This window comes from Eumetopias jubatus, unplaced genomic scaffold (assembly GCF_037043125.1).
Source record: "Eumetopias jubatus isolate StellerSeaLion01/CBP00866 unplaced genomic scaffold, mEumJub1_p1.0 scaffold_2, whole genome shotgun sequence".
Lineage (NCBI taxonomy): Eukaryota > Metazoa > Chordata > Mammalia > Carnivora > Otariidae > Eumetopias > Eumetopias jubatus.
Window position 1 is genome coordinate 104,920,226 of NW_028274808.1, and position 26,352 is coordinate 104,946,577.

The 26,352-nt window shown below is 37.4% G+C and overlaps 1 protein-coding gene across 1 annotated transcript in view; it reads right to left on the minus strand.

Moving 5' to 3' along the window:
* Nucleotides 1-26,352, minus strand: part of LOC114196676 (bifunctional heparan sulfate N-deacetylase/N-sulfotransferase 3) — a 162,785-nt gene that overhangs the window by 30,334 nt on the left and 106,099 nt on the right. The gene's annotated exons all lie outside the window — the stretch shown is intronic.

A 26,352-nucleotide genomic window follows, 5' to 3' on the forward strand; every position in this document is an offset into this window, starting at 1 on the left:
CAGCCTCTGGAGCCAGATGGCCTGGAACTTGCCTAGCACACAAACTGTTGACCATTCTTTTACTCTTTTTGGTCGACTGCAATCTGTGAATTGGGACTAAATTTTTGCTAAAATAGGTATTAACTATTTTCCATCAATAACACCTTCAAACCCATTTCCATAGTCATTGGGTCTATTATTTCTAATATCAGATACCTCCTTTAAGACAAATTTTCAGTGTTTAGCTAGATAAAATCAACTCTTCCTATGAAAGCAACTGACCTAGATTGAATTCATGCATTGAAAACAAAATCACAGCATTTTCTCCATAATAAAGTAAATTTAAATTCTGCAGGTTTGATTAAATTGGTCTGGAATGTAGAATGGGCTTTTTAGAAGCTATTGCTTCAAGTGAATGCAAATAGTTTTTGTTGGTGAAGTGTTGACAAATGGAAATAATTCTGCATGAGATTTTCAATGGCAAAGAAACCACTGTCACATTTATGCTGCTATAAAAAAGATCATAAAAATAATTCATGTGATAATAGTACTTTCCTAAAATATATAATGTCGTGTGAATGAATAGTAATAATAGTTATTATAATCATCATCATAATGAATATAATAGGTTCATTCATTAGAGACTGAAAGAAATATTCAAGGAAATTTATTGAGGTAAAGTAGCAGAGAAGAGAGAATGGTTATATTAAGATTTGATACAATGAATCAGAAAAAAATCTAATTACAACTATGAATAAGAAGAAACAGTGATATCTTTTATTCTATAGAATAAGTCCTGTTGGCTTTTATATGAAAAGCTTCAACTGTGATCAAGAATATTTAATTGTATTTCTATTCACTCTGCCTGAACATATATTAAATCCTAGAACTTTCACAAAAAAAATACTTTGAGGGTGACTTTAAACAGCTACCAGCAGACTGATGCAGTCATGGAATTGATAAACAAGACTTGTACCATATTGGGTATTTCTGAAAAATGAGACTTCTAAAATTTAACCTCTGGTTATTTTTGTAGTACCTTCGATTCTATGACTTTTGTTTCCCTTTCTTTTCTCCTCCAAAATTTATCAAAAAATCACCTATTGAGAGACTCAAGACAATCATGTTACATTTGAAAGTTCTTTTCTAATGTCTGTTAGAGGCAGTCTTTCATCATTTGTTTTATATGCCACATTTTTCAGTGCAACTCAACAACAACAGCAAAATACTTCAAGTTGCTTATTACATGAAAAAATTTTAATACAATGTAACATATATGTTAATCCACTTAGGCACTAGTTTATATTTCTTGCTTTATTTGTGAAAGATTTATTAATACCTCTATGTGTCTGTATTTCACTTGAATAGCATCTGCATTGGGCATAAAATGGGAAATGTGGAGATACTGTGTGACTTTGTGATACTAATACATTTGAACTCCCTTTGAGTTTACTTTTCAACCCAGAAAACATTTTACTCTGTGACATTTAAAGCAGAGTGTCACTGTTTTACCCGTATGAGTATAGAAAGTAAAAAAATGCTACTCTGTCTGCTAAAGACAGAGGCAATCCAGAATGAGTTGTGAGCTAGTTAATGACATGGCTTTTGCTGAAAAGTTAACCTGATCGGCAAGAATTAAGGTAATACTTAGAAGGTGTTGAATTTAATCCTGTAAGATAAAAGCTACTTAGCCACCAGCCATGGAACCTTCCCCAGGTTTTCAACTCTTTTTTTGTATATCTACTTTAACATAATTCAAAGTGCACCATAAACAAAAGGACTGTTTCAAAGTGATGGCTTTGTAGTGTGTGTTACCTCAAGACATTTTCACACTCTGGACTCAAGCCTGAGATTTGTTTTGTTTTTCTAAGAAATTCAAAGCCATGAAGGGGATATAATTGTTCAGGACATAAAATAATTTCTTTTTAAATTTGTGTGTGTGTGTGTGTGTGTGTGTGTGTGTGTGTATCACAATATTCTCTCTACACAATGAATATTCTATATCTCTAGCTGAACATGTAAACTCTCCAAGTTTTATTAATTTTTAGTTAGGAAGGTATGCACAACAAACAACCGGACTAGTGAGAACAGACATATAATGACAAAGTTTAGGTAAAATAATTAGTTTGCTTTTCAGACAGTATTTCTTTCTTACTCCTATTATGACCTATGACAACTGTAATGTCACTTTATTTCTTGGCAACAGTTTCTGCCTGAATAGAAAGAAACAAGGAAGCTTGAAAGAGTTACCAGTTCAAGGAAAATAGATACTAGTCTTTCCCTAGAGAGGATGCCTTTATAATTTTAAGAGTGCTTCAGAACTAAGGATTTGTTTGTTTGTTTGCCTTTTTAAAAAGGATAAATGTGTCAAAATAAATTATCTTTATCATACATGTAGAATCTAATAAGAAAGAAAATGTCAAAGAAGTTACAATTGCATTTCTACAAGTTTTTGCTACATGCATACTCTAAGTAATTAGTTGTTACCAAAAGGACTAATTAGCTGCTTAAAACTCAAATCACTGGAAACTCTGCCAAAGATATAAATTTTATCTAACGGTTGAAAACAATTCTTTCTAGCCTAATAGATACAGACATGTATAACAACATACTCACTATGATTATTTTTCTGTAAAAAGTAAAAGCTAAATGCCAAATATCATATACACTGGTATTTACGGGAGAGGAAACAGATTATCATTTGTAAAAGTGTGGCTAAGAGAAAGATGTGGGCACTCACTTTATCTCACTTTCTAGCCTCAACTATGTGAATCTAGTAAGTTCCAGGTATTGGAGATGCATGAATCGCTACCAACAAGAATAAGGAACAAAATATGGGTCCTGGTGCAAAAGCAGTTGACAGTGCAGTAATCTGTTTCTTTTGAGGTCAAGGGGAGGGGAGAGTAAATAGGGGTGTAAAAAAGTGTGTTACTTCTACTAATTATTTTAAACTATGCCATTTATGACCAAATCCACAAACATTTTTCTTAGCCTACTGCCAGATGCTCTGCCTGGTTCTGGGTGCGAAAATATAAATATATGATGCTCATTCTTGTAAGTATTTTTTGTGGAAAAATGCAGAATTCAAAAGGCACATCAGAATTTACAGTGAAAAATGTCAGCCTCCCACTCCTGTCCTTCAGCCAAGCAGTTTTGTTTGGGTATCCTTCCAGGTGAGCAAATATTCAAAAGCCTGAACATATATAACAGATCCCCTAGGAAGTTTATAAGAGTTCAGATCACCAGACCTTACACTCAGTGATTCTGATTTGCTAGGTCTGAAAGGTGCCCTGGTACCTGCATTTTAGAAAATCATTCCAGGTGTCTTGATGCAGGTACCACTGAAATACAGTTTGAGGAAAACTGGCCAGAACCATTGTTCATTCTCATAGAAAAGATTCCATTTGCCAAAAGCCATTGGCTTTTCTGTAGTGGTCCTTTTGAATACATTTTAAAAACAAACATGTCCTGTTAAGTCCGTAAGTGTATTTTGATGTCCTAGACTTAGAGCTATCCCTAGCTCAAACAACTTGGTAAGTGCCCTTGGCCATGCCTTTTGAGGGCTTCTGTACTGCTGACATACGTGTGTAGATGCACAGAAAATTGCTAAAAAAGAAAGAGCTCTGGTCCATATAGACATGTGCAATTGGTTCCTAATTCCCCTTCAATCCTGTTTATTATTATTATTATTATTATTACTATTATTTTTTAACCAAAGCAAAATTCTTCTCCATTTCCACATGTACCTCTCAGATGCATATTACCTTATAACTTCTCCATTTAAAAGACTGCCTTGCCTACTCATTTTTACTTTATTTCATGGCATTTAAAAATATGTGGCAGAGGACAAGCATACTGTAATTCTTTGGGGGAAAATAAGGAAAACAGTTTATTTTTATGGGGTAGTGATCAAACTTTGGAAATCTCATTTTTATTATCATGAAAAATATATGAGTCCCACCACTGTCAAGATTGTACTCCATTACATAAGCACATCTCCTTCTGGAAAATAGGTAAAAAAAAATCTTGATTAAAAGGCTATTCTAATGATGCTCTGGGCCTGAGCCTCCTATTCTGTAATTTCCCAGTTTGAACCCACAAATAGTTCCTCATTGCCTTCTGAATTAAATAAAATTCAGGATGTCATCCTTAGTGACGACATGGTCCTAGGTGACCTTTTTAATCTTCCCTTGCATCCTCTTTTTGTTCCTCATGCACCAGTCTTCTTACTCCTCCCGGGGCTCCCTGGTCTTGCTGACCTCCACAGGCACTTTCTTCTCTCTGTACTCTTCTCCCTAATTCAATTCTCTATATCCAGCCTGTTATAACTATCTCTTCAGATCTCTCCAAGCAAATTCAATCTTTTAACAATATGAGCTCCAGGGGCGCCTGGGTGGCTCAGTCGTTAAGCATCTGCCTTCAGCTTAGGTCATGATCCCAGGGTCCTGGGATCGAGCCTCGCATCGGGCTCCCTGCTCCGTGGGAAGCCTGCTTCTCCCTCTCCCACTCCCCCTGCTTGTGTTCCCTCTCTCGTGCTGTCTCTGTCAAATAAATAAATAAAATCTTTAAAAAACAAAAAACAAAAAACAATATGAGCTCCAGAGCACTACTGTTAGGTCTTTCCAACATTTTCTTACTCTGGTTTGTATTATGCTTTAAAAAAAAATTATTGTTTTATTTGTATCTAGATTGTTAACTTCCTTGGGGCTGCCACAGCACCTTTTCAACATTATTCTCTGCACTGCTTGTGATATATAGTATGTGCCTTGAGTTGGCACCAATCATCTCATTTGGAAAGTGGGGAAAATCTAGGGTTAGTTATTTTTTCAGTGCCATTCATTCTGATAATTCCTTAGCACCATTCAAATTGTGGGCCTCCATAATGATTGATTCTCATCTCTTCTAACTTTATCCGCATTTGCCTGTATTCCTCTCCCCGAACTCTGCCCAACCTTCACTTACTCTACCACCCTCTTGCTTCTGTTTCCTGTGAAACTTCCTTTGTAAATAAACTATATCTTTTAGACCTTCGACTGTGGCCTGCATGGGTGGTTAAGACAAACCACAGAGACTCTTAATGCTAGGAAACAAACTGAGCGTTGCTGGAGGGGAGGTGGGTGGGGGATAGGGTAACTGGGTGACAGGCATTAAGGAGGGCACTTGAAGGAATGAACACTGGGTGTTGTATGTAAGTGATGAATCACTAAATTCTTCCTCTGAAACTAATAATACACTATATGTTAACTAAATTGAATTTAAATAAAAAATGTGTAAAACAATAAATAAAAATGCCAAATTTTTATTTTAAAAAAATAGGTCCTGCCACCTACTGGTTCTTTGATTTCAGCAAGTCATTTAAATTTACTCATCTAAAAGAAAAAAAGGTATAAAATCATAACTGTTATTGTGTTGAGTGCAATAAAACAAAACATTTAAAGAACCGCTTGACACACAGTAATTACTTAGTAAATTATAGCTATTTATTGTTGTTATTGTTGATATATTATTAGTATTTTGGAGGAATACCATTTCTCATTTATAGCTTCCTTCCAGCAGTTCATCAACCTTATCTATACCTCTAGGATCTTAATTCTTTCATTTTTTTCTGCATCTGTTAATGTCCATCTGATCACTTCCTCTAGCAGGCAAGATTCTATGGTCAACAATTTGAACTCCTCTCCTACTATCACCTTCAGATATCCCAAATCATCTTTCTGCTTTCAGTTTTCTACAAATCTGAGACTTCATATCAGTTTTTCATTCAATTCTTTCAGTTTCTACATCCCACGTATGGATTGTTCAGCACACTAGAGAAAAAAACACATAATGGGAACTTTTCAGGTCACATAAGCACATGGTCCCCAATCTCAGTGACACCTCCAATCTATTGGCTATTCTTATTCATGATCTTCAGTTCACTCCAGCAGCTATTTCAATCTTTTCTCCTGCTCTTGAGGCCTTCTGTTTCATCTCCATTCTCCTTAATCTCCCTAGTTAACCATCCCATGATCAGCAGGGAGTAATGGTCATCAGGCAAGAACTCTTTCAACTTCCTACTGTTCTTTATAGACATTTGTCTCCCCCCCCCAGTTTTATTGAGAAATAACTGACATACATTACTGTGTAAGTTTGAGGAGGACAGCATGATGGCTTGATTACATATATTGTGAAATATAGGTTCAGCCAACATCCATTTTTTTCTTATAGATACAATAAAAAGAAAAGAAAGAGGAAAAGAATGAATGGAAAAATTTTTTCTTGTGATGAGAAACTGAGGATTTACTCTCTTAACAAATTTTTTTTAATACATCATCCAGCAGTGTTAGCTCTAGTCATCACGATGTACATTACATGCTTAACACTTATTTGTTTTATAACTGGAAGTCTGTACTTCTTGACCACCTTTCTCTAGTTCCTGCTCTCACCGCCTCCCCCTCCCCCCCCCCCCCCCCCGCCGCCACCAACTCCCTGCTTCTGGTTACTCTAGTAACTACAAGTCTAATCTTTTTTTTTTTCCTCTGAGTTTGTTTTTGTTTTTAGATTCCACATATAAGTGAGATCATACAGCATTTATCTTTGTCTGACTTAATTCACTTAACCTAATGCTTTCAACATCCATCCATGTTGTCACAAGTAGTAGGATTTCCCCCTTTTCTATGGCTGAATAATATTCCAGTGTGTTTTTGTGTATCACAACTTCTTTATCCATTCATCCATCAGTGTACACTTAGGTTGTTTCCTTGCCTTGGCTATTGTAAATAATTCTGCCCTGAACATGGGGGTACAGATACCTTTTCGAGTCAGTGTTTCATATATTCCCAGAAGTGGAGTTGCTAGACCATATGGTAGTTCTGTTTTTAATTTTTTGAGGATTCTTCATACTGTTTTCCATAGTGGTTGTACCAATTTGCAATCCCACCAACAGTGCACTGGGTTCCCTTTTCTCAACATCTATGCCCACATTTCCTATTGCTTATTCTTTTGATGATGGCCATTCTAACAGGCATGAGGTGATATCTCTTTGTGGGTTTGATTCGCATTTACCTTATGACTACCGATGCTGGCATCCTTTCATGTACCCATTAGCTTTCACATAGCTTCTTTGGAAAAATGTCAATTCAGACCCTCTGCCCATTTTAAATTATTTTTGTTTGTTGTTTGTTTTTATTTTCTATTGAGTTGTATGAGTTCTTTATATATTTTGAATATTAACTCATTAGACATATAATTTGCAATTTTTTTTTCCCATTCTGTAGGTTGTCTTTTCCCTTTTTGGTGTTTTCTTTTGCTGTGCAGAAGCTTTTTAGTTTGATGTAGTCCAACTAGTTTATTTTTGATTTTGTTGCTTGTGCTTTAGGTGTCATATCCAAAAAATCATTACCACGACCCATGTCAAGGAACTTTGTTCTTATGTTTTCTTCCATGAGTTTCATGGTTTTAGGTCTTAGATTTAAGTCTTAAACCATTTCGGGTTAATGTTTATGAATGGTATAAGAAATAGATCCACTTTCATTCTTTTACATGTGAATATTCAGTTGTCCCAACATCATTTTTTTAAGAGATTGTCTTTTCTCCATTGAGTATTCTTGGCTCCCTTGTCAAATATTAGTTGACTGGAAATGCTTGTTTATTTTGGGCTCTCTATTCTATTGCTCTCTTTGTCTGTCTTTATGCCAGTACCCTACTGTTTTGATTACCGTAGCTTTTTGAGTATAACTTGAAATCAGGAAGTGTGATACCTCCTGCTTTGTTCTTCTTTCTCAGGATTTCTTTGGCTATTTAGGGGCTTTGTTCCCAATAAGTTTTAGAGGTATTTTCTACTTCTGTAGAAAATGCCATTGAAATCTTGATAGGGATTGCATTGAATCTGTAGATGGCTTTCAGTAGTATTGACACTTTAACAATATTAATTCTTGCAATCCATGAACATATGATATCTTTCTATTTATTTGTGTCTTCTTTGATTTCTTTCACGAATGTCTTGGAGTTTTCAGCATAGAGAAATTTCACCTCATTAGGTAAGTTTATTTTTAAGTATTTTATTCTTTCTTTGTCTCTGACTTTTGACAATTTAACTGTAATGTGTTTTGATGTGTCCCTATATAGGTTTAACCTATTTGGGATCTTTTGGACCTCATAGATTTGGATATCCATTCCTCCTCCAGGTTTGGGAAGTTTTCAGCCATTATTGCTTTAAATATATTTTCTGTTCTTTCCTCTTTCTCTTCTTTTTCTGGAATTCTCATAATAAATACTGTTTCTTTTCATTTTGCCCTATAATTCCCATAGGTTTTCTTCATTCTTTTTCATTCTTTTTTCTTTTGCTTCTCTGGGTAATTTCCAATGTCCTATACTCCAGGTTGCTAATTCTTTCTTCTGTAAGGTTGAGTCTACTTTTGAAACTCCATTAAGTTCTTCAGTCCAGTTATTGTATCTTTCAACTCTAAGATTTCTCTCTCTCTCTCTCTTTTGATGGTTGCTATTTTCTTGTCAAGCTTCTCATTTTACCATGTACTGTTTTCCTAATTTCCTTTAGTTGTCTATCTGTGTTTTCTTATAGTTCACTAAGTTCCTTCAAAGGATTATTCTGAATTCTTTTTTCTGACAGTTCATTGGGTCAGTTATTGGAGCTTTATTAGTTTTTTTTTGGGGGGGTCATATTTACCTGATTTTTCATGATCCTTGATTCCTTGTATTGTATCTGTACATTTTCATCATGGGACTCCTCTTCCAGACTTAACTAGTTTGCCCTGGCAGAGACAGTTCTTCACTAGCCAGCTCAGTTTGGGTTCCTGGGTATGTTTGCTGGTAATGCCTTTGGGCAAGTGGGGCCTGCTATAGTGTATTTATGGGTGATGCAACTGTTGAAGTTCTGAGGACAGGGATGGGGGGTTGGGCCACTAGTTGAGAACAGTTGGATTGTCCTGCTGGCTTATTTCTATACCCAAGAAAGGCTGTAGGATGGACTCTGCAGTTGCCCGAATCCTCTGGTCATGTTCACTAGATGGTTGGGACCGAGTTACTACATTCAGTAGGGGATAGGGCTGTGAATTAGCTTTTCTGCCCTGGCAGGGCAGCAGGCCAGGGCCCAGGGGGCCCCAGTCAGGCCTGAGTGTGCATGGAATTCCCTGGTCTGCAGAAACGACCAGTTTTGCTCTGTAGACCAGGCAAACCACAGGCTGTGCTCTCTGTTCCATTCCACTGTATGTAGGGCTGTTAAATGGGCTGTGCGACTTCCTGTGTGCTCTGGTTAGGTTCTCTGGTCAGACAGGCTGAAAGCTTTATTCAGTAATGAGTGGAGCTATGAATTCCATTCCCAGAATGGGAGCAATGGAATAAGCAGCTCTAAAACTGGTAAAGGTCTTTGTTGTCATAAGTTCCCTGGCTGAATAGGGCCACTGGCTTTGCTCTGTAAACCATTGGGCTCTCTCTGCTCTTCCCTTGGCTTGAGTGCCCCTGGGCCTCAGGGATTTCAGGTATTTTTGCCAGTCCTTCTGGTCAGATGGGGCTGGAAGATACTCTCCTCAGTGTGTTGGGCTATGTCTCAGCCCCTTGCCTGGGTTAAAGCCACTTGCCTGGGCCACTCCAGCTATTCTCAATTTGCTCAACAGGTGTCTATTTGGGAGGGGCCAGGAGACACCCTCAACTGTGGCTATGAATTAATCCCCCTGCCTGTGCATAGCATGGGACGTCTCCATGTCTGGTACTGGCTTTGCTCTGAGGGTAACTGACTGCTCTCTTACCTCTTGGCTCAATTGCCACTGGCCACATAGCTTCCAGGGGTTGTCACCAGCCTTCTGGTCAGATGGGGCTGTAAGGCACTCTTCACAGCAGGTGAGGTTGTGACTCAGAACTTTGCCTGGGTATGGGCAAAGCAGGCTCTAGGGCTGGTAAAACTCCTCATTTGAAGATCTGAATCAGGCAGATCTTTATCCTGCCAAATTCCCTGGTCAGAGTGTACCCCCAGCTTGGTTCTGCATATAAACAAAGCAGCTGGTTGGGATTACTACTTGGGTGCTGTAGGTATGAATTTGGTCTGCCAAAATCTTGTGCTGGTTGTTCCAAGTTCCTCCCCACTTCTCCAGCACAGCCAGATTCCCAGATTCCCAGTGGCTGGGCCCTGTAGATTCTCCTGCAATCCCCACGGTATGAAATCAGAGTAGGGCCTCCCACAATGTGGCCCGCAATGCTTGGGGAAATTGGTTGTCCTCTCTGGGTTCTCTTTTCCCACTAGGGGAACTGAAGGGTCAGGGAAGACATCCCTGTGTGGTGATATGCTATCCTGGGGGAGGGGCAATGTGGTCAACATGTAGTCACTTCTCTTATCCTTCTAATGCAGTCTATCGTGGTCTCTAAGGTGCAAGGCTGTGCTTCAGCCTCAATGCCATGTTCTAGGATTCTCTCAGTGGTGTCTTGTTCTTGAATAGATGTTAGTTGTTCTTGTGAAAGTGAGTGAAGTCAGGAATAACCTATGTTGCCATCATGCTCAGGCAGAGGTGTTTTATTTTGCATTCAAGACTAATATATCTCCCAGTGCTTTCTACCCCATCTACTTTCAACTCCCAAGAGATCTCATTTTATGACTTATTCTTCTGTGTTTCTCTCTTTTTAGTTCTCTCTACTGGTCCCTCCCTAATACCTGAAAACATGCCTCAATTCCCTCTCAGCTTAGGCTCTCACTTCAGTGCTTATGTTTTCTAACTGCTGTCCATCCCAGCCATATTCTTCAGAGGAGCATTGTCTAGGTGCTGTCTTTACTCATCAGTTTTGTCTTCCAATCTGGGTTTTGTCCCCACTACTCCACTGAAAATGCCCTGTCAAAGATGAGCGATGGCCTCAAATTACATAGTCCTATGGATATTTGGTAGTCTTTATCAGTCTGAGGCATTTGGCAGGCAGTGCTCCATTTGACCACACTTAAGTTTTTCTCCTTTCTAGGCTTTTTTGGGGACTGTTTTCTCCTATTTCTCCTTCACCTATTTCTTTTCCCTGATTCCTCTTTCTCCATGTTCCCCTTGAATATCTGGTGTTTCTTAGGGTTTTATTCTTTGCTATCCCTATGTGGAAGCACCATAATGATTTTTCTGATCTCTACTACCATTCATATATTCGTCCTAAATTTTAAACACAAACATCTATGTTTCTAGTTAACATTATACCTGAATATCCCATAGCCATCTCATTTTTAACATGGCTAACTTGAATTTATTATATGTTCACGGTAAAGTGTAAGTAGGTTCTAGGAGAGCAGAGACCTCATTTATTTCATCATTGCTAGATCCCTGGCACCTAACCACCTAGAAAGTAACTAGCACTTGGCAGGCGCTCTATAAATGAATGTTTGAATGAATGAATCTTTACATCAAGAGCTGGTTACTCATCATATTCATCAAGCCAAAAAGCTTAGAGGATTCCAGATACTTACAGCTCCATTTCTTATTTAGGTTATCTGGTATTGTCAATATAGTATTTTTTATAAGGCCATCTCTTCCTCTCGATCCCTGTTTGTACTTGCCTAGTTCAACTCCTCTTTGCATTTTTTTTCTGGGCTCTTTAAAAGCCTTCTAACTGATCTTCCTCCTTTCACTGTTGTTGTCTTCTAATCTATCCTCTAAAGCAGTGCTGTCCAATAGATATATAATGTGAACCACATAAATAATTTAAGATTTTTAGTAGTTGTATTACAAAAATTAAAACAACTGAAATTGTAATAATATATTTAATTTAAGCTGGTATATCCAAAATATTATCATTTCAGCATGTAATCAACATAAAAAGTTTTAAAGAGATTTTGGCATTTTTTTTGGTACCAAGTCTTCAAAACCTGGTATGTTATTTTTATGCTTGTAGTACATCTCATTGTGGGCTAGCCACATTTCAGGTGTTAATAGTCACCTGTGGTTTGTGGCTACCATACTGTACAGTGCAGATCTAGAGTCTGTGCCCTTAATGCTTCCAGAGTCCATCATGATTTAGCCCCTGCCTTCTTCTCTATCTTCATATCTTTCTGCTTGCCTTCTTTTTCTTTCCATTCCAACAAATGTGTCCATGCATTTGTAGATGTTTCTTCTCCCTACCTGGAATACCCTCTTGTCTCTTTTCAATCCGTGACATTCCCGGTTTTAGGTGACCACTCCTTCTTTTGTATTTCTAATGTTTCTTATGCTGTCTTACAACAACTAAGTTGTCTTTACTCCCTTATGTTACTCTTGCTAAACTGTGAGCTCACCAAGAGCAGGGACCATGTTATAATCTTTGTATCTACACTTATATGCATGTTTCATTAAAGAAATGTTTGTTGAACTTAATTTAATTGCATAATAGACTACCAACAAGTGTTTGTGGAATCGAATTGAAGTCCACCTCAGTATGGATAGTTTTTTTGCCATTAGAAATTACATGTTTAATGTAAGAAATTAGAAAATTAAAAAAATAACAGGAAGAAGCCAAAATTGCTGCAAGTGCACCACCCACCCAGAGGGTATTCTATGTATGTATGTATGTATATACACACACACATATATTTGCAAAATTTGCATGTACTTATTAAAATACAGTATAACTTGGTACATAGTGTTTGTTACTTAGCAATATATCTTTAGCAGCTTACTACATCATTAAAAATGTTTCTGAAATATGTATATTTGTAATGGCTATATAGTAATCTATCTTATTAATCATTGCAATTTACTTTCTACTATTGGCCTTTTGGGTTGTTTGTGACTTTCATTATTATAAACAGCATTGGATTAGCTATCATAGTTGATATGTCTTGGTTTGTATCTTTGACTACATTCCTAGGAAAGTGTTTATGTGGGTGAAATTACTGAGTCAAACAATGTATATTTTAAAAGCTGGTATCTTACGAGTTACTTGACTTAGATTCAGCATTGTGGCCCAATTCCCTGGGCTTTATTCCTATTCACCAGGGACATGAACAGGAACAAAACAGGAAAGGGGAAGCAGTCCAGTGCAGTTCATGAATGGTGACAATTTATGGTTGAGCTCTGAGGACTACTGCCTTCTTCATGTCAAATCACTGCTCATTTTGTAAGATTCTCACTTCCTGGGAAGCATTATTCAGACATTGGATTAGTTTTGACTATTTAGCTTTGAAATGATAATGAGATACGGGTGGGGGCAGGATAGGGGTGAGGAAGAGAAACCAATTGTGAATGAGGAGTATTAAGGGAGGTGGAAAATGGTCTTTCATCAGACTGTGGAGGGAGAAAATAGTACTTTTAAACAGCGCCAGTTAGGGCGCCTGGGTGGCTCAGTTGGTTAAGCGACTGCCTTCGGCTCAGGTCATGATCCTGGAGTCCCGGGATCGAGTCCCACATCGGGCTCCCTGCTCAGCGGGGAGTCTGCTTCTCCCTCTGACCCTCTTCCTTCTCATGCTCTCTATCTCTCATTCTCTCTCTCTCAAATAAATAAATAAAATCTTTAAAAAAAAATAAACAGCGCCAGTTAAATTACTTGTAAGGATTCAGTGAGATAATACATGTGAAGGGCTTAATACAGCGTCTGACAACATAGTGAGCATAGAAATATGTTACCTGAAAAAGATGCAGGAAATAATTTTACTGGGTAAAATATGATATTTAGATTGTCTTTAAATTCTTGTCCCCAAGTTTAAACTGTTAAAATTATTAGGTCTATTTTGAAGAATATGTGAGTATATTTTGGTGTTCATTTTGGTTCTTGCCTCACATGTAGGAAAAAGAAATCAGCATTCAGCGCATGTTTAATTTTTTAATTTTTTTTTAAAGGAAAGGTGGACTTTGAAGCTGTAGGATTATTCTGCTGTAAATGGTCATTGTATACCCTCAGTGCGATGTTATATGATATTATCAGATATTATACTGAGTATAATAATGTATTTTGTCTCCTTTAGCATCAGAGTCTAGTTGTCTCTATCTGTTCTATTTATAAAAAAGCAATGAATATATTTCACTTTATGGCATATTTCTTCTTCAGGTCATCATGAAAACAAATATAGTATCTACATTCTTAGAAATCACTGTGTAACTCATACACATTAAACATTTAGGATTCATGGGATATAACCACTAAAGTAACTTATTACTTTTTTTGCACACTCCCTTTAATAACTATTCCGTGTAGGTGGTTTTCTCCTTATCTCTGGATGCAGGCTAGAGCAGGCCGCATGGCCTCCTTGGTTTCTTAGGTGACGGAAAGTTCTCCTGTAGCTTTAAGTTGCTAACAGAGTCTTGATTTAGTAGTTTAAATCTCCTGGTCCAGAAAACAGTCAAAACTCCAAACTAGTTGCAATATTAAATCTTCTCTCTCCCAGCTGTGACCCAGTGCAGGCGAGAATCTGCAAGAGAGGCTGGGAGAGATGCGGATTGATTCTTCTCCAGTGAGTGATTTTATTCTTCGTCTCTTGCTTACTGAGGTTTCTGATCCCTTAGTGTTGGGACATGGACATGAAGGAAGGAAAATGATGCAGGGAATATTACTTGACTTATCGTGTCATAAGATGGCCTGTTTAAAGCCATTTGCAATCTTTGGAGACACTCCTTCTAGGCCCCACCAATGCAATTTCCTTTACGAGGCTAGTGCATTCCCCCGTCCTTTTGAGCAGGACCCCTTTTAAATGGATTCTGGGGTAACATTCCTACTAAGAATTCCACAGCTGGACCTAGGATTTAGGGGCCTTTGACCTGATTTGGAAAAGAGGGTGCCTATTTCCCAGACGTAGCCCGTCTTCTTCTGATGCAGACCCTTTTAGCCAACTCTCTCTCATGCTTTAGTTTTACCAGTCATGAGGCAGACACCAGCTTAATATGTCCCTCTTGTGCAGGGGACACATACCAGGCTCTCTGATGGTTCCAGTGACCCTCATGCCAGAGCTGAGATGAGCAGCAGGGCAATCATTCACCTCTCTGCTCTCGCATGGGTAGAAGGTAGTGGGGATTGTGCTCACTGCACAGCATAGCTCTTTCTAAATATCTTCCTCACAGACCCTCCTTAATTTTGAGAAACTTGACCATTTTATCCTGGATGTGGGTGAGACATCTGACATTTTTGCATGGTGGTCCTGCTCACAGCTCATTTTGGTGCCTGATATCTTTCATATTTTTGTGCTATTAACAACTGTTTTATGTTAAAAATTACTTTCATTAGTTTTTCACCATGTCCAGTGGGAGAAAAAAGATGTCACTTTCATTTCTAAGGCTTAAATTCATTGAGTACTGTTTTTCTACCTGACATGTAGCTTAGTCATCATTTACAAACCCAAGGGAAGCTCAATGGCAAAACAATTTGGTACAGGGCTCTTAATATTTTGAATGTGGGATCTGATAGGTTTTAAAGGAAATCTGGAAGGGTAAATCAATTGCTCTCAATTAGGGACAGGTTTCAAAGGTACACTGTTGAGGTCAATGTAATTTAAAGCAATTTAGCTTGGACCATTTGTCTTTCTTTATCACATTTATGTCTCTCACTTAATTTTTCTGGCTATACGTTCAGAACTGCAAGTTCAGCCCTTTTATTATAAGCTAATGATTGATGATCAAGTAACATTTCTGTTAGGTCCCAGAAGAAGTAATTCTCTTGGCTTAATTCATTGTTATTACTTTAGCAGCCGAACAAATGTTTGCATGTCACAAGAGTGTCTCCAACTCTCAGACCACCAATTTTTGATTAATTTTGCATTATGTGCCTTGATGTTACTCTGAAAGACCCTGTTACTGTTATTTAGAGCCCAGACAACAGTTGTTCTTGTTCTATTAGACTCAGAAAGTGACAGGATAATGAATACAGTTATAGCTTATGATAGATTTAAAATTGACTAATTAAGAGAAAACCTGATTTAAGCAGCAGTGTTGCACAAAGGTAATATTCAATTTTGCAATGAAAACATTTTTTTTTTTCTGGTAGAAAACATTGTTTCTTTGTTTTAAGGAACTGCCTCCATAGCATAATGAAGATATATAGAGAAAATGAAATTAAACCTCCCTAAAGATGTTTAATTTAACTGAGAAAACCTTATAGAATTTAAAAAAAAATCTTTCAAGTAATGGACCCACATTAAAATCTGATTTGAGCTCATATGTGAATGAATTAAATTTAGGTGATCCAAAATCAGCTTCATCATCAGGGGGTTTTAATTAATTGTATTTGCTCATGAGCTGAATTTATTTTCGTTGGGTTGGCGGGGTGGGGTGGGGGGCTGGGAAACAGTCCCTAGATATTAACAAAGTCACTCAGGTATCTATACCTTCAATGAGAGGAAAAACTGTAGAGCCTGACTGGGCCTGTACAAGTCATACCTTACTGTTTTGACTGAAAAAAGATATTTTAGGAAATAAAATTTGGCACAGATAATATAATCGAAGTAGTTCTTTCAGGGCTTTGAAGGGATAAGAAGACTGACCCAGATACAAGAGCCAGCTAAGGTACTGGATAAAACTGAATTACATGCTGGGCGCCTGGGTGGCTCAGTCGATTGAGCATCTGACTCATGATTTCAGCTCAGATCATGATCTCAGGGTGGTGAGATCGAGCCCCACGTTGGGCTCTGTGCTCCGTGGGGAGCCTGCTTGAGATTCTCTCTCCCTCTGCCCCTCCCTCTGCTTGCAGGTGCTTAGGCTCTCTTTCAGAAAAGGAAAAAAAAAGTTAATTAAAGGCAAGATACCTAGAAGGGCATTGCCAAAGAGATGGGGGGAAATACAAAGGATTCCAAGCCCTTATGAGTCAGCACAGCTAGAGGCCACCTATTGCCAAAGCTCCTGGCAACTGGAAGGGCTAGTTCAGTGTTTTGGTGAGAACACTACCATGATAAAGGTTTCTCATTCTAGAGAGAAAAGGTGAAAAGGCCACAAAAGACTGCAACTAAACCAGATATCTATGTCAAAACCTTTTTTGTAGTAGGAGCCGAGCATTTGATCTATAATTTGTTATTCTCTCATTAAGCTTAAGTCCTTTAAAATAACTCATTTAAGGGTGCCTGGGTGGCTCAGTCGGTTGAGCGTCTCCTTCAGCTCGGGTGGTGATCCCAAGGATCTGGGATGGAGCCCCACGGCGGGCTCTCTGCTCAGCAGGGAGCCTGCTTCTCCCTCTGCCTCTGCCCCTTCCTCCTCACTCATCCTCTCGCTCTCTCAAATGAATAAATAAAATCTTTTAAAAGATAAAATAACTCATTTATAGATAAACCAACCTATAAGTAATACTGTTACATAATGAGGAATTACATTTTCTAAAAGCAAATTTTCTTAGGAACTAGGTAAACTAGTTTGTTAAAAAGAACTGGAGTTGGGCCCCTGAGTGTCTCAGTTGTTAAGCGTCTGCCTTCGGCTCAGGTCATGGTCCCGGGGTCCTGGGATCGACCCCACATCGGGCTACCCCTGCTCTGCAGGGAGCCTGCTTCTCCCTCTCCTGCTCCCCCTGCTTGTGTTCCCTCTCTCACTGTGTCTCTCTCTGTCAAATAAATAAAATCTTTAAAAAAAATAAAAAGAACTAGAGTTTATAAATGTTTCCTTACCAAAACTGGCAACCCTTTCACATAGCAGCAGCTACCCAGAACTGAACCTAACAGATACAAGGAGACTTGACGAGGTTTTGAAATCTGAAGTAGATTTAGTCTTCTGCTAAAGGTCAACATTTTCATAGTGACTAAGGGGAATTCTAAAAATATTTGCTGGGATATTATTATTATTATTATATTATTATAATTACAGTAAGGCAAGCCTTGGACACTTTAGAATTTTGAAAGAACTGCGAAGGGTTTTTTTTCTAATTTTTTAAGTTTTATTCATTTGAGAGAGAGAGAGAGACAGATAGTGATAGAGATAGTGAGAGAGAGCACAAGCAGGGGGAGCGGGAGAGGGAGAAGCAGGCTTCCTGCCGAGCAGGGAGCCCGATGCAGGGCTTGATCCCAGGACCCTGGGACCATGACCTGGGCCGAAGGCAGACGCTTAACTGACTGAGTCACTCAGGTACTCCGAACTGCAAAGGTTTTTATAAATGGTCTCATTAATACCAATGTCTAGGGAATAGTGCCTGCTGAATAAGAAAATTTGCCTTATTAGGGAATAAAGGGGGAGATGAGGGGAGGACAGGATTCTTCTGTCCCTTCCAGCTATGAAGTCAATTTTCTGTACTTTTCTATATACCTCTTCTATTTAAGTTTTTTTAAACATTTTATTTATTTATTTGAGAGAGCGAGAGAGAGTGCGAGCCGGGAGGGGCAGAGGAGGAGGGAGAAAGAATCTAAAGCAGACTCTGCACTGAGTGCAGAGCCCAATGCAGGGCTCAGTCCCACAACTGCGAGATTATGATATGAGCTGAAACCAAGAGTCAGATGCTTAACCAACTGAGCCACCCAGGTGCCCCCCTCTCTATTTAATTTTTACTTAGAACTCTACTATGACACTCACTTGTGTTACTTGGGTGAGGCAATAAACCTCCGGATGTTTAGGTGCCTCATCGGTAAAGTTGAGATAATAATTATATTCCCCAAAGCCTCAGGCTGTAACACATGATTTCTTAAATTCTCTTTCTGCCTAATGCACACAAACCTATGGTTCTCTACTTCATGCTATGTTATAACATGGTGCAATACTATTAAGTACTAGGCTTTCCACAAATTTCTATTTTTGTATGTCTATTCTTTCTTTATAAAATTTGTCCCTCACTACAAACTTTTGGTAAGTTCTCTCTCCAATCCTATAGCTACCACTGTGACCTTAGACCTCATTACTTTAAAAATTTATTTCGGTCTGACATGGGACTTAGCAACTTTGTCTAAGCTTTTGTTACCCTTCCTTCCTGAGGCAAGGGAAACAAAAGCAAAAATAAACTATTGGGACTACATCAAATAAAAAGCTTCTACACAGCAAAGGAAACCGTCAACAAAACTTAAAGACAAACTACTGAGCGGGAGAAGATATCTCTGATAAAGGGTTAGTATCCAAAATATGTTGAACATCCAGATGGCCAATAAACACATGAAAAGATGCCCAATATCACTTACCATCAGGGAAATGCAAATCAAAACTACAATGAGATATTACCTCACACCTGTCAGAATGGCTAAACTCAAAAACACAAGAAACAAGTGTTGGCAAGGATGTGGAGAAATAGGAAGCCTCTTGCACTGTTAGTGGGGATGCAAACTGGGGTAGCCGCTCTGGAAAACAGTATAGACGTTCCTGAAAAAGTTAAAAATGGCACTACTCTATGATCCAGCAATTGCACTACTGGATATTTACCCCCCAAATATAAAAACACTAATTTGAAGGTATACATGCACCTCTATGTTTATTGCAGCATTATTTACAATAGCCAATTTATGAAAGTAGCCCAAGTATCCACTGATGGGTGAGTGGATAAAGTAGAAGTGGTATATCTATACAAAGGAATATTATTCAGCCATAAAAAGAATGAAATCTTGCCATTTGCAGCAATATGAATGGAGCTAGAGAAGATAATGCTAAGTGAAATAAGTCAGTCAGAGAAAGACTAGTGCCATATAATTTCACTCATATGAGCAAAGGAAAAAGAGAGAGAGAGAGAGAGAGACTCTTAACTAGACCAGAAGGGAGGTGGCGGGAGGATGGGTAAAATAGGTGATGGGGATTACGAGTACACTTATGATGAGCACTGGGTGTTGTATGGAGGTGCTGAATCACTATATTGTACACCTGAAACTAATATAACACTATGTTAACCATGCTGGAATTAAAATTAAAAGCTTAATAAAAAAACGTATTTTGGATAGGTAATATTGCATCATAGAAGAGTCTAAATGTGCGAGAAGGTACACAGTGAAACATATTCTCACTTCTGTCCTTCAGCCCCTCAGTTCTTTTACTGAGAAGCCACTAGTGCCATTGGTATGTGTGTGTTCTTCCAGAAATATTCTATGTATATAAAAGCAAGTATATATATATGTATATATTCCTCCTCCTCTTTGTAATACTGATGGGCATATGTGCCTTTGTAATTGATACATATGTATATTGATACATGTGCCTTTGTAATATTGGTAAGTATAGCCAAGTTGCCTTTCACAGAGATTGTAGCAATGTACATTCCTCCTAGCAATGTGTAAGAGTTAGGCCTCCTTACTTTTTGCCTGAACCATTCTAATAAATTCCTAAATGATCTCCTCACTTTTGTTTCTCCCAACTTTCTTATATCCCAAATGTAACATGAGAGAAATCCTCCTAAAGCAACACTCCTTTGCTTAGAAAATACTAACTCATTTTCCACTAAATTAAACTCCTTCACTTGGCACTCGGACTGCTTAACAAAATAGGCCCATATTCTTTCTTGAGTTTTAGCTTCTGCCACAAATACTCACCAAGGAGTAAGTGGAACTACCCCTTACTCCTCAGATGCTCATGTGTTAGGCCTGGTATCCATTTCCTCTGTAAAGTATGCTTCTCCACCTGTGTGTCTTTCAGGCTAAATTCTATCTACCTTTCAAGGACCATCTTAAATATTACCTACTTAAAGGTCAGAATAGGTCAGCCCTTAGACTTATGTTCTTTATTCTGCTAATAGTGTCCACTTAGAATAAACAAATACTTCTATAATCATTGACTTTTGGTGTAGATGTAATTCAAACCCTTTTAGTTTTGTAGCTGCCTAGTTCATAGATGACAGGTAGGAACAGGTCAGAAGCGAGACAGGTGCAGGGTTTTTAGTGTGAGTGTTGTAGAGTGTGGTAGCAAGGTACATGTACATATTAAATGTTCAATATGTGGCAGGTACTATAACTTGTAATCTCATCACTCGTAAGAAGAATCCCTGTGAAGGTGGATATTATGATCTTCATTTTACAGTCAGGCAAGCCATATCGCTAGTAAACACCTGACTAAGGATCTAAACCCAGGTCTATCTGGATGCAAAGCCTGGACTCTCATATTACGCTGCGCTGACATATCTGGCAGAGAATGGAGGCAGGAAATGGCTAATATCTTGTATCTTTGAAGATGGAGGAAAAAAAACTACAAAAAAGCTGATATATGAACATTAGCATCACTGACTAGAACTATCTAATGTAGAGGCAAGTGCCCTACAGTCTGAATGTCAGTGTATTAAAGCACAATGAGATAAGTAAATCATGTGCAGAATAGTCTGAATTAGAAGGCAGGGAAAGGTTTATTATATCTAGCAAGACTTCCATTCTATTCTTTTAAATAACATGTAAATGGGTCAACTGTATTCAGAAAATGAACTCACTTATAATGTCTGTCATGCTGTAAATAGAGGGTAAATTAGGGGTGTGTGTGTATGCTCTTGAGTATTTATCTCTCTTTGTCTTTGAGTTTGTTTTTATGTCTTGAAGTCCATCTCCATAAATAAAATTCTACCTTCTTTACAAATGGACTGATACCACTATAAAGTGGGAAGTAAGGCGTGCTCAACTCTAGAAAAACGTTAAGCACAAAGAAAACAGAAACAATGGTAACATCAACAATATTATTATTAAATTAAAAAGAAATTGAACAAAATTAAGAAGGTATTTCTAGAATTAACAGTATTGGAGTTAACAGTAAGTGAAGTTAAAAGCTACTTTAATATAATAAATAAGCCAATCAATTGTACACAGGTACACAGTGAGTGAATGCTCAAAAACCAATAGGTTTGCTTACTCTAATTTCAGATTAAACATACAGACAACTGTACCATGTAAGAATTATTTCCACTAATTCTTTCTCTTTTTTCCAAACCTAACAAACCCATTGCTTTTAAGCTCTAAATGTTATACAAAAAGTACTTATAAGAAGGGACAATGTCTTAAGATTTTTTGTATCTATAAATTAATATATCTATATATTTGCACATATATACACATGCGTGCACATATATAAACACGTATATTATAAAATTACAGATAATTTAAAAAATATATGGTATATAATAAGATTATTTACCATTTTGATTTAATCTTGTGCTTATTGGCTTTAATTTACAGGGATTTGTCATCATTTCAAATCTTACATATTATGCTAAGTTTGGTACAGTTGATTTATTTTCCTGTAAGGCAAACTAAATTTGGTAAGTTTTTCTATGTTTATAAGATAATTAAAATGAATAGAGATTATTAAAAATGTTTTAGTTTGCATATACATATGGCATGAAGTAAAATACTTTCTAGAATATTAAATAATGATAACATCTCATTTCTTTGAAATCCAATAGGCATTTAAAAATATACTTTGCCATATGTATGTATTATATTTCAATTACATTTTAATGTTTTTTGGAGGTATAGTTAAACAGCTATTTCCCATTTCATGTTTCTATAGAATTTTTCTTAAGAGTATTTATTAAGAAATATAAGAAACCAACAGGATATTTTATACAGAATTTGGTGATTCATATTTACTGTCCTTGAAATAAAAAAATCTTATTCATTTGTGCCTCACTTCATTTTGCAAATTGAGTAAGAATGCAAGAAAACAAATAATTGATAGAGAACAGACACTTCATGGAAAATTTAAAGACCTCGAGATGGTTTATAACCATTCAGCTTTCACGGTCAAAGGGCACAAGTGAGAATGCAGACCACAAACACAGACATACACATGCGTAGAGAAGGTAAGTATAATTTATTTCTTTGGAATGTAAAATAAAAGTACACTTACACTAATCAGTTATGCACACACTTGATATTGTGTATTATTACACAGTGTATTATTACATAGTGTATTAAGAGGGGTGTGTGTGTGTGTGTGTGTGTGTGTGTGTGTGTTTGTGTGTGTGTGTGTGTGTGGTAGTCTGAAGATCAAGGGAAGAGTTGCAGTTTCAGTCCAAAGACAGTGTGCAGGCAGTATTTCCTCTTCTTTGCAGGGATATCAGTCTTTCTCTATTCAGGGTTTTAAATGATTAGATGAAACCAACCCATATCATGAAGGGTAATCAGCTTTACTGGAAGTCTACTGATTTAAATGTTATCTAAAAATAAATCTTCTTAGAAACACCTAGAATACTGTTTGACCAAATGTCTGGATACTGTGGCCTACCATAGAATTTATAAAATTAACCATTACAGAGAAGATGAATACTATTTTTTAAAAAGTTTCATTTTGGGGGCGCCTGGGTGGCTCAGTTGGTTAAGCGTCTGCTTTCGGCTCAGCTCATGATCCCAGGGTCCTGGGATGGAGCCCCATATCATGTTCCCTGCTCAGCGGGGAGTCTGCTTCTCCTTTTCCCTCTGCCCCCCCTCCCCCCAACTCGTTTTCTCTCTCTCTAATAAATAAAATCTTAAAAAAAAATAAAAAGTTTCACTTTGTTTTTCAGTACCATGTGTAACAAAATAATTCACTAAATTATTTTGTGTCATGTGCATTCTCCTTACACCTAGTTTTTTGAGAAGATTTTATTAGGAAAGAAGAGGGAGAGAGATGTGAGACTCTGCAAAACTAAGAACAGGACCGAGGTTTTGTGAGTGAGGGGGGTGCCTTAGCCACACCTTTGACTACTCTGGGTAAGTGGCAGTACCTCCCATGTGAGGGAATGCCTCTGTGGTACATCTACATAGGCTGGGGTTTAGGCCTCTGGATTTCCAAACTCAGTCCAGATTCCTTCATCTGACAAAAAAAGAAGTCACGGATCTGCTGGCCTTCACAAAGCCATGCAGGCTTAGCCAATGAATAATTAAGAGGCTGTGAAAATGCAATTATTTTAGTTTGATTTTCAACTGAGGCCCAAAGATGATAGCTGTTAAGTCCTAAATTCCAGAGGGAGATCCCGAACCACCTGTCTTTCAAGGGAAGTGGTAAAAAACCTTTGGCCATTCACCCACTTGAAGACTGTTGTAAACTAAAGAATTGGGCTGGCCTTTGTGCCTGGTTCCCAGGAGGAAAGTTCAAAACCCTTGCCATTTCCCAAATGATGAGAGTTCTTTCTTATTTATGGTGGGTCCTAATACTTTATGTCGTCGTCAATGAGATGACTCAGGATAGGGATAGGCTAAGCTAGAAAAACCAACAATGTAATTAGAAGCTGGAGCTTTAAGCTGCAGATATCGGCTGAACTCTAAAGGAGGAGAAAGAAGGGAAGGGCTGGATATTGAGTTCAGTCATGTGGCCAGTGATTTATGAAATGCCAATAAAATCTCTGGACACCAAAAAACAAAAACAAAAACCTCTGGACACCAGAGTTCAGTGGAACTCCTTGGTTGGTGAATACATTGATGTTCCAGGAGGCTGATGTGCCCTGATTCCACAGGAGCAGGCATAGAAGCTCTGTTATTTCCCAGAACTTACCTACGTGTATCCTTTGTAATAAAATTGTAATCATAATTGTAGTACATTCCTGAGTTCTGTGGGTCATGCTAGCAAAATGTTGAACACGAGGGGATAGTGGAAACACCTGAAATTTGTAGACAGTTGGTCAGAAGTACAGGTGGGGATCCCCCAACCACTTGTGGCTGATATCTGAAGTAAAGGCAGTTTTGTTGGGAACCATGCCCTTAAACCTATGGAGTCTGATATTATGCTAGGTGGTTTCCACTATCCCCTGTGCTTTTGATTTGCATTTCCCTGATGATTAGTGATGTTAAGCATCTTTTCATGTGCCTGTTGGCCATCTGGATGTCTTCTTTGGAAAAATGCCTATTCAGGTTCTCTGCCTATTTTTTTAATAAAATTATTTTTGCGGGTGCTGAGTTGTATGAATTCTTTATATATTTTAGGCATTAACTCCTTATTGAACATAACATTTGCAAATATCGTCTCCTGTTCATATATTTTAGGCATTAACTCCTTATTGAACATAACATTTGCAAATATCGTCACCTGAACAGGATGCATTTTGAGTTTATTTTTGTGTATGGTATAAGAAAGTGGTTCAGTTTCACTCTTTTGCATGTAGCTGTCCAGTTTTCTCATTACCATTTGTTGAAGAAACTGTCTTTTCCCAATTGCATATTCTTGCTTCCTTTGTTGTAGGTTAATTAACCATATAAAGCATGGGTTTATTTCTGGGCTCTCTATTTTGTTCTACTCATCTTTGTATCTGTTTTTGTGCCAGTACCATAGTGTTTTGATTACTACAGCTTTGTAGTGTATCTTGAAATCTGGGATTCTGATACCTCTAGCTTTGTTCTTTCTAAAGATTGCTTTGACTATTTGGGGACTTTTGTGGTTCTATACAAATTTAGTATCATCTGTTCTAGTTCTATGAAAAATGTTGGTATTTTGACAGGGATTGCATTAAATCTGTAGATTGATTTGTGAAACATGGACATTTTAACAATATTAATTCTTCCAATCCATAAACATGGTATATCTTTCCATTTATTTGTGTTGTCTTTGATTTCTTTCATCAGTGTCTTATAGTTTTCAGAGAATAGGTCTTTTGCCTCTTTGGTTAAATTTATTTCTAAGTATTTAATTCTTTTTGGTGCACTTGTAAAGAGGATTGTTTTCTCAATTTCCCTTTCTGTTATTTTGTTATTAGTGTGTAGAAACACAACAGATTTCTATATATTGATTTTGTATCCAGAAACTTCACTGAATTCATTTATTAGTTCTAATAATTTTTTTTGTGGAACCTTTAGGATTTTCTATATATAGTATCATGTCCTCTGTAAATAGTAACAGTTTTATATCTTACTTGCCAATTTAGATGACTCTTATTTCTTTTTCTTGTCTCATTGCTATGACTAGGGCTTCCACTAGTATATTGAATAAAACTGGTGGGGGTGGACATCCTTTTCCTGTTCCTGATATTAGGATGTTAGCTGTGAGTTTGTCATATATGGCCTTTATTATGCTGAAGTACATTCTCTCTATACTAACTTTATTGGGAGCTTTTATCATGAATGAATGGTAAATTTTGTCAAATGCTTTCTCTGCATCTATTGAGAAGATCATATGATTTTTATCCTTCATTTCGTTAATGTGGTGTATCACATTGATTTGCCGATATTGAACCATCCTTGAATCTCTGGAATAAATCCCACTTGATCATGGTGAATAATCCTTTTAATGTATTTTTGGAAGTGGTTTACTAATATTTTGTTGAGGATTTTTCCATCTATGTTCATCAGGGAAATGGGTCTGTAATTTTCTATTTTTGTAGTGTCTTTGCTTGGTTTTGATATCATGGTAATACTGGCTAATTGAATGAATTTGGAAGCATTCCTTCCTCTTTTATTTTTTGGAATAATTTGAGAAAGACTGATCTTAACTCTTCTTTAAACGTTTGGTAGAATTCACCTGTGAAGGTATCTGATCCTAGACTTTTGTTTGCTAGGAGTTTGTTGATTACTGATTCAATTTCATTCCTAGTAATTGGTCTGTTCAGATTTTCTTTTTCTTCCTAATTTAGTCTTGGAAGGTTTGTCTACTGTCCACCATAATAAAGATAATGTCTCTTTCTAGGGCAAAA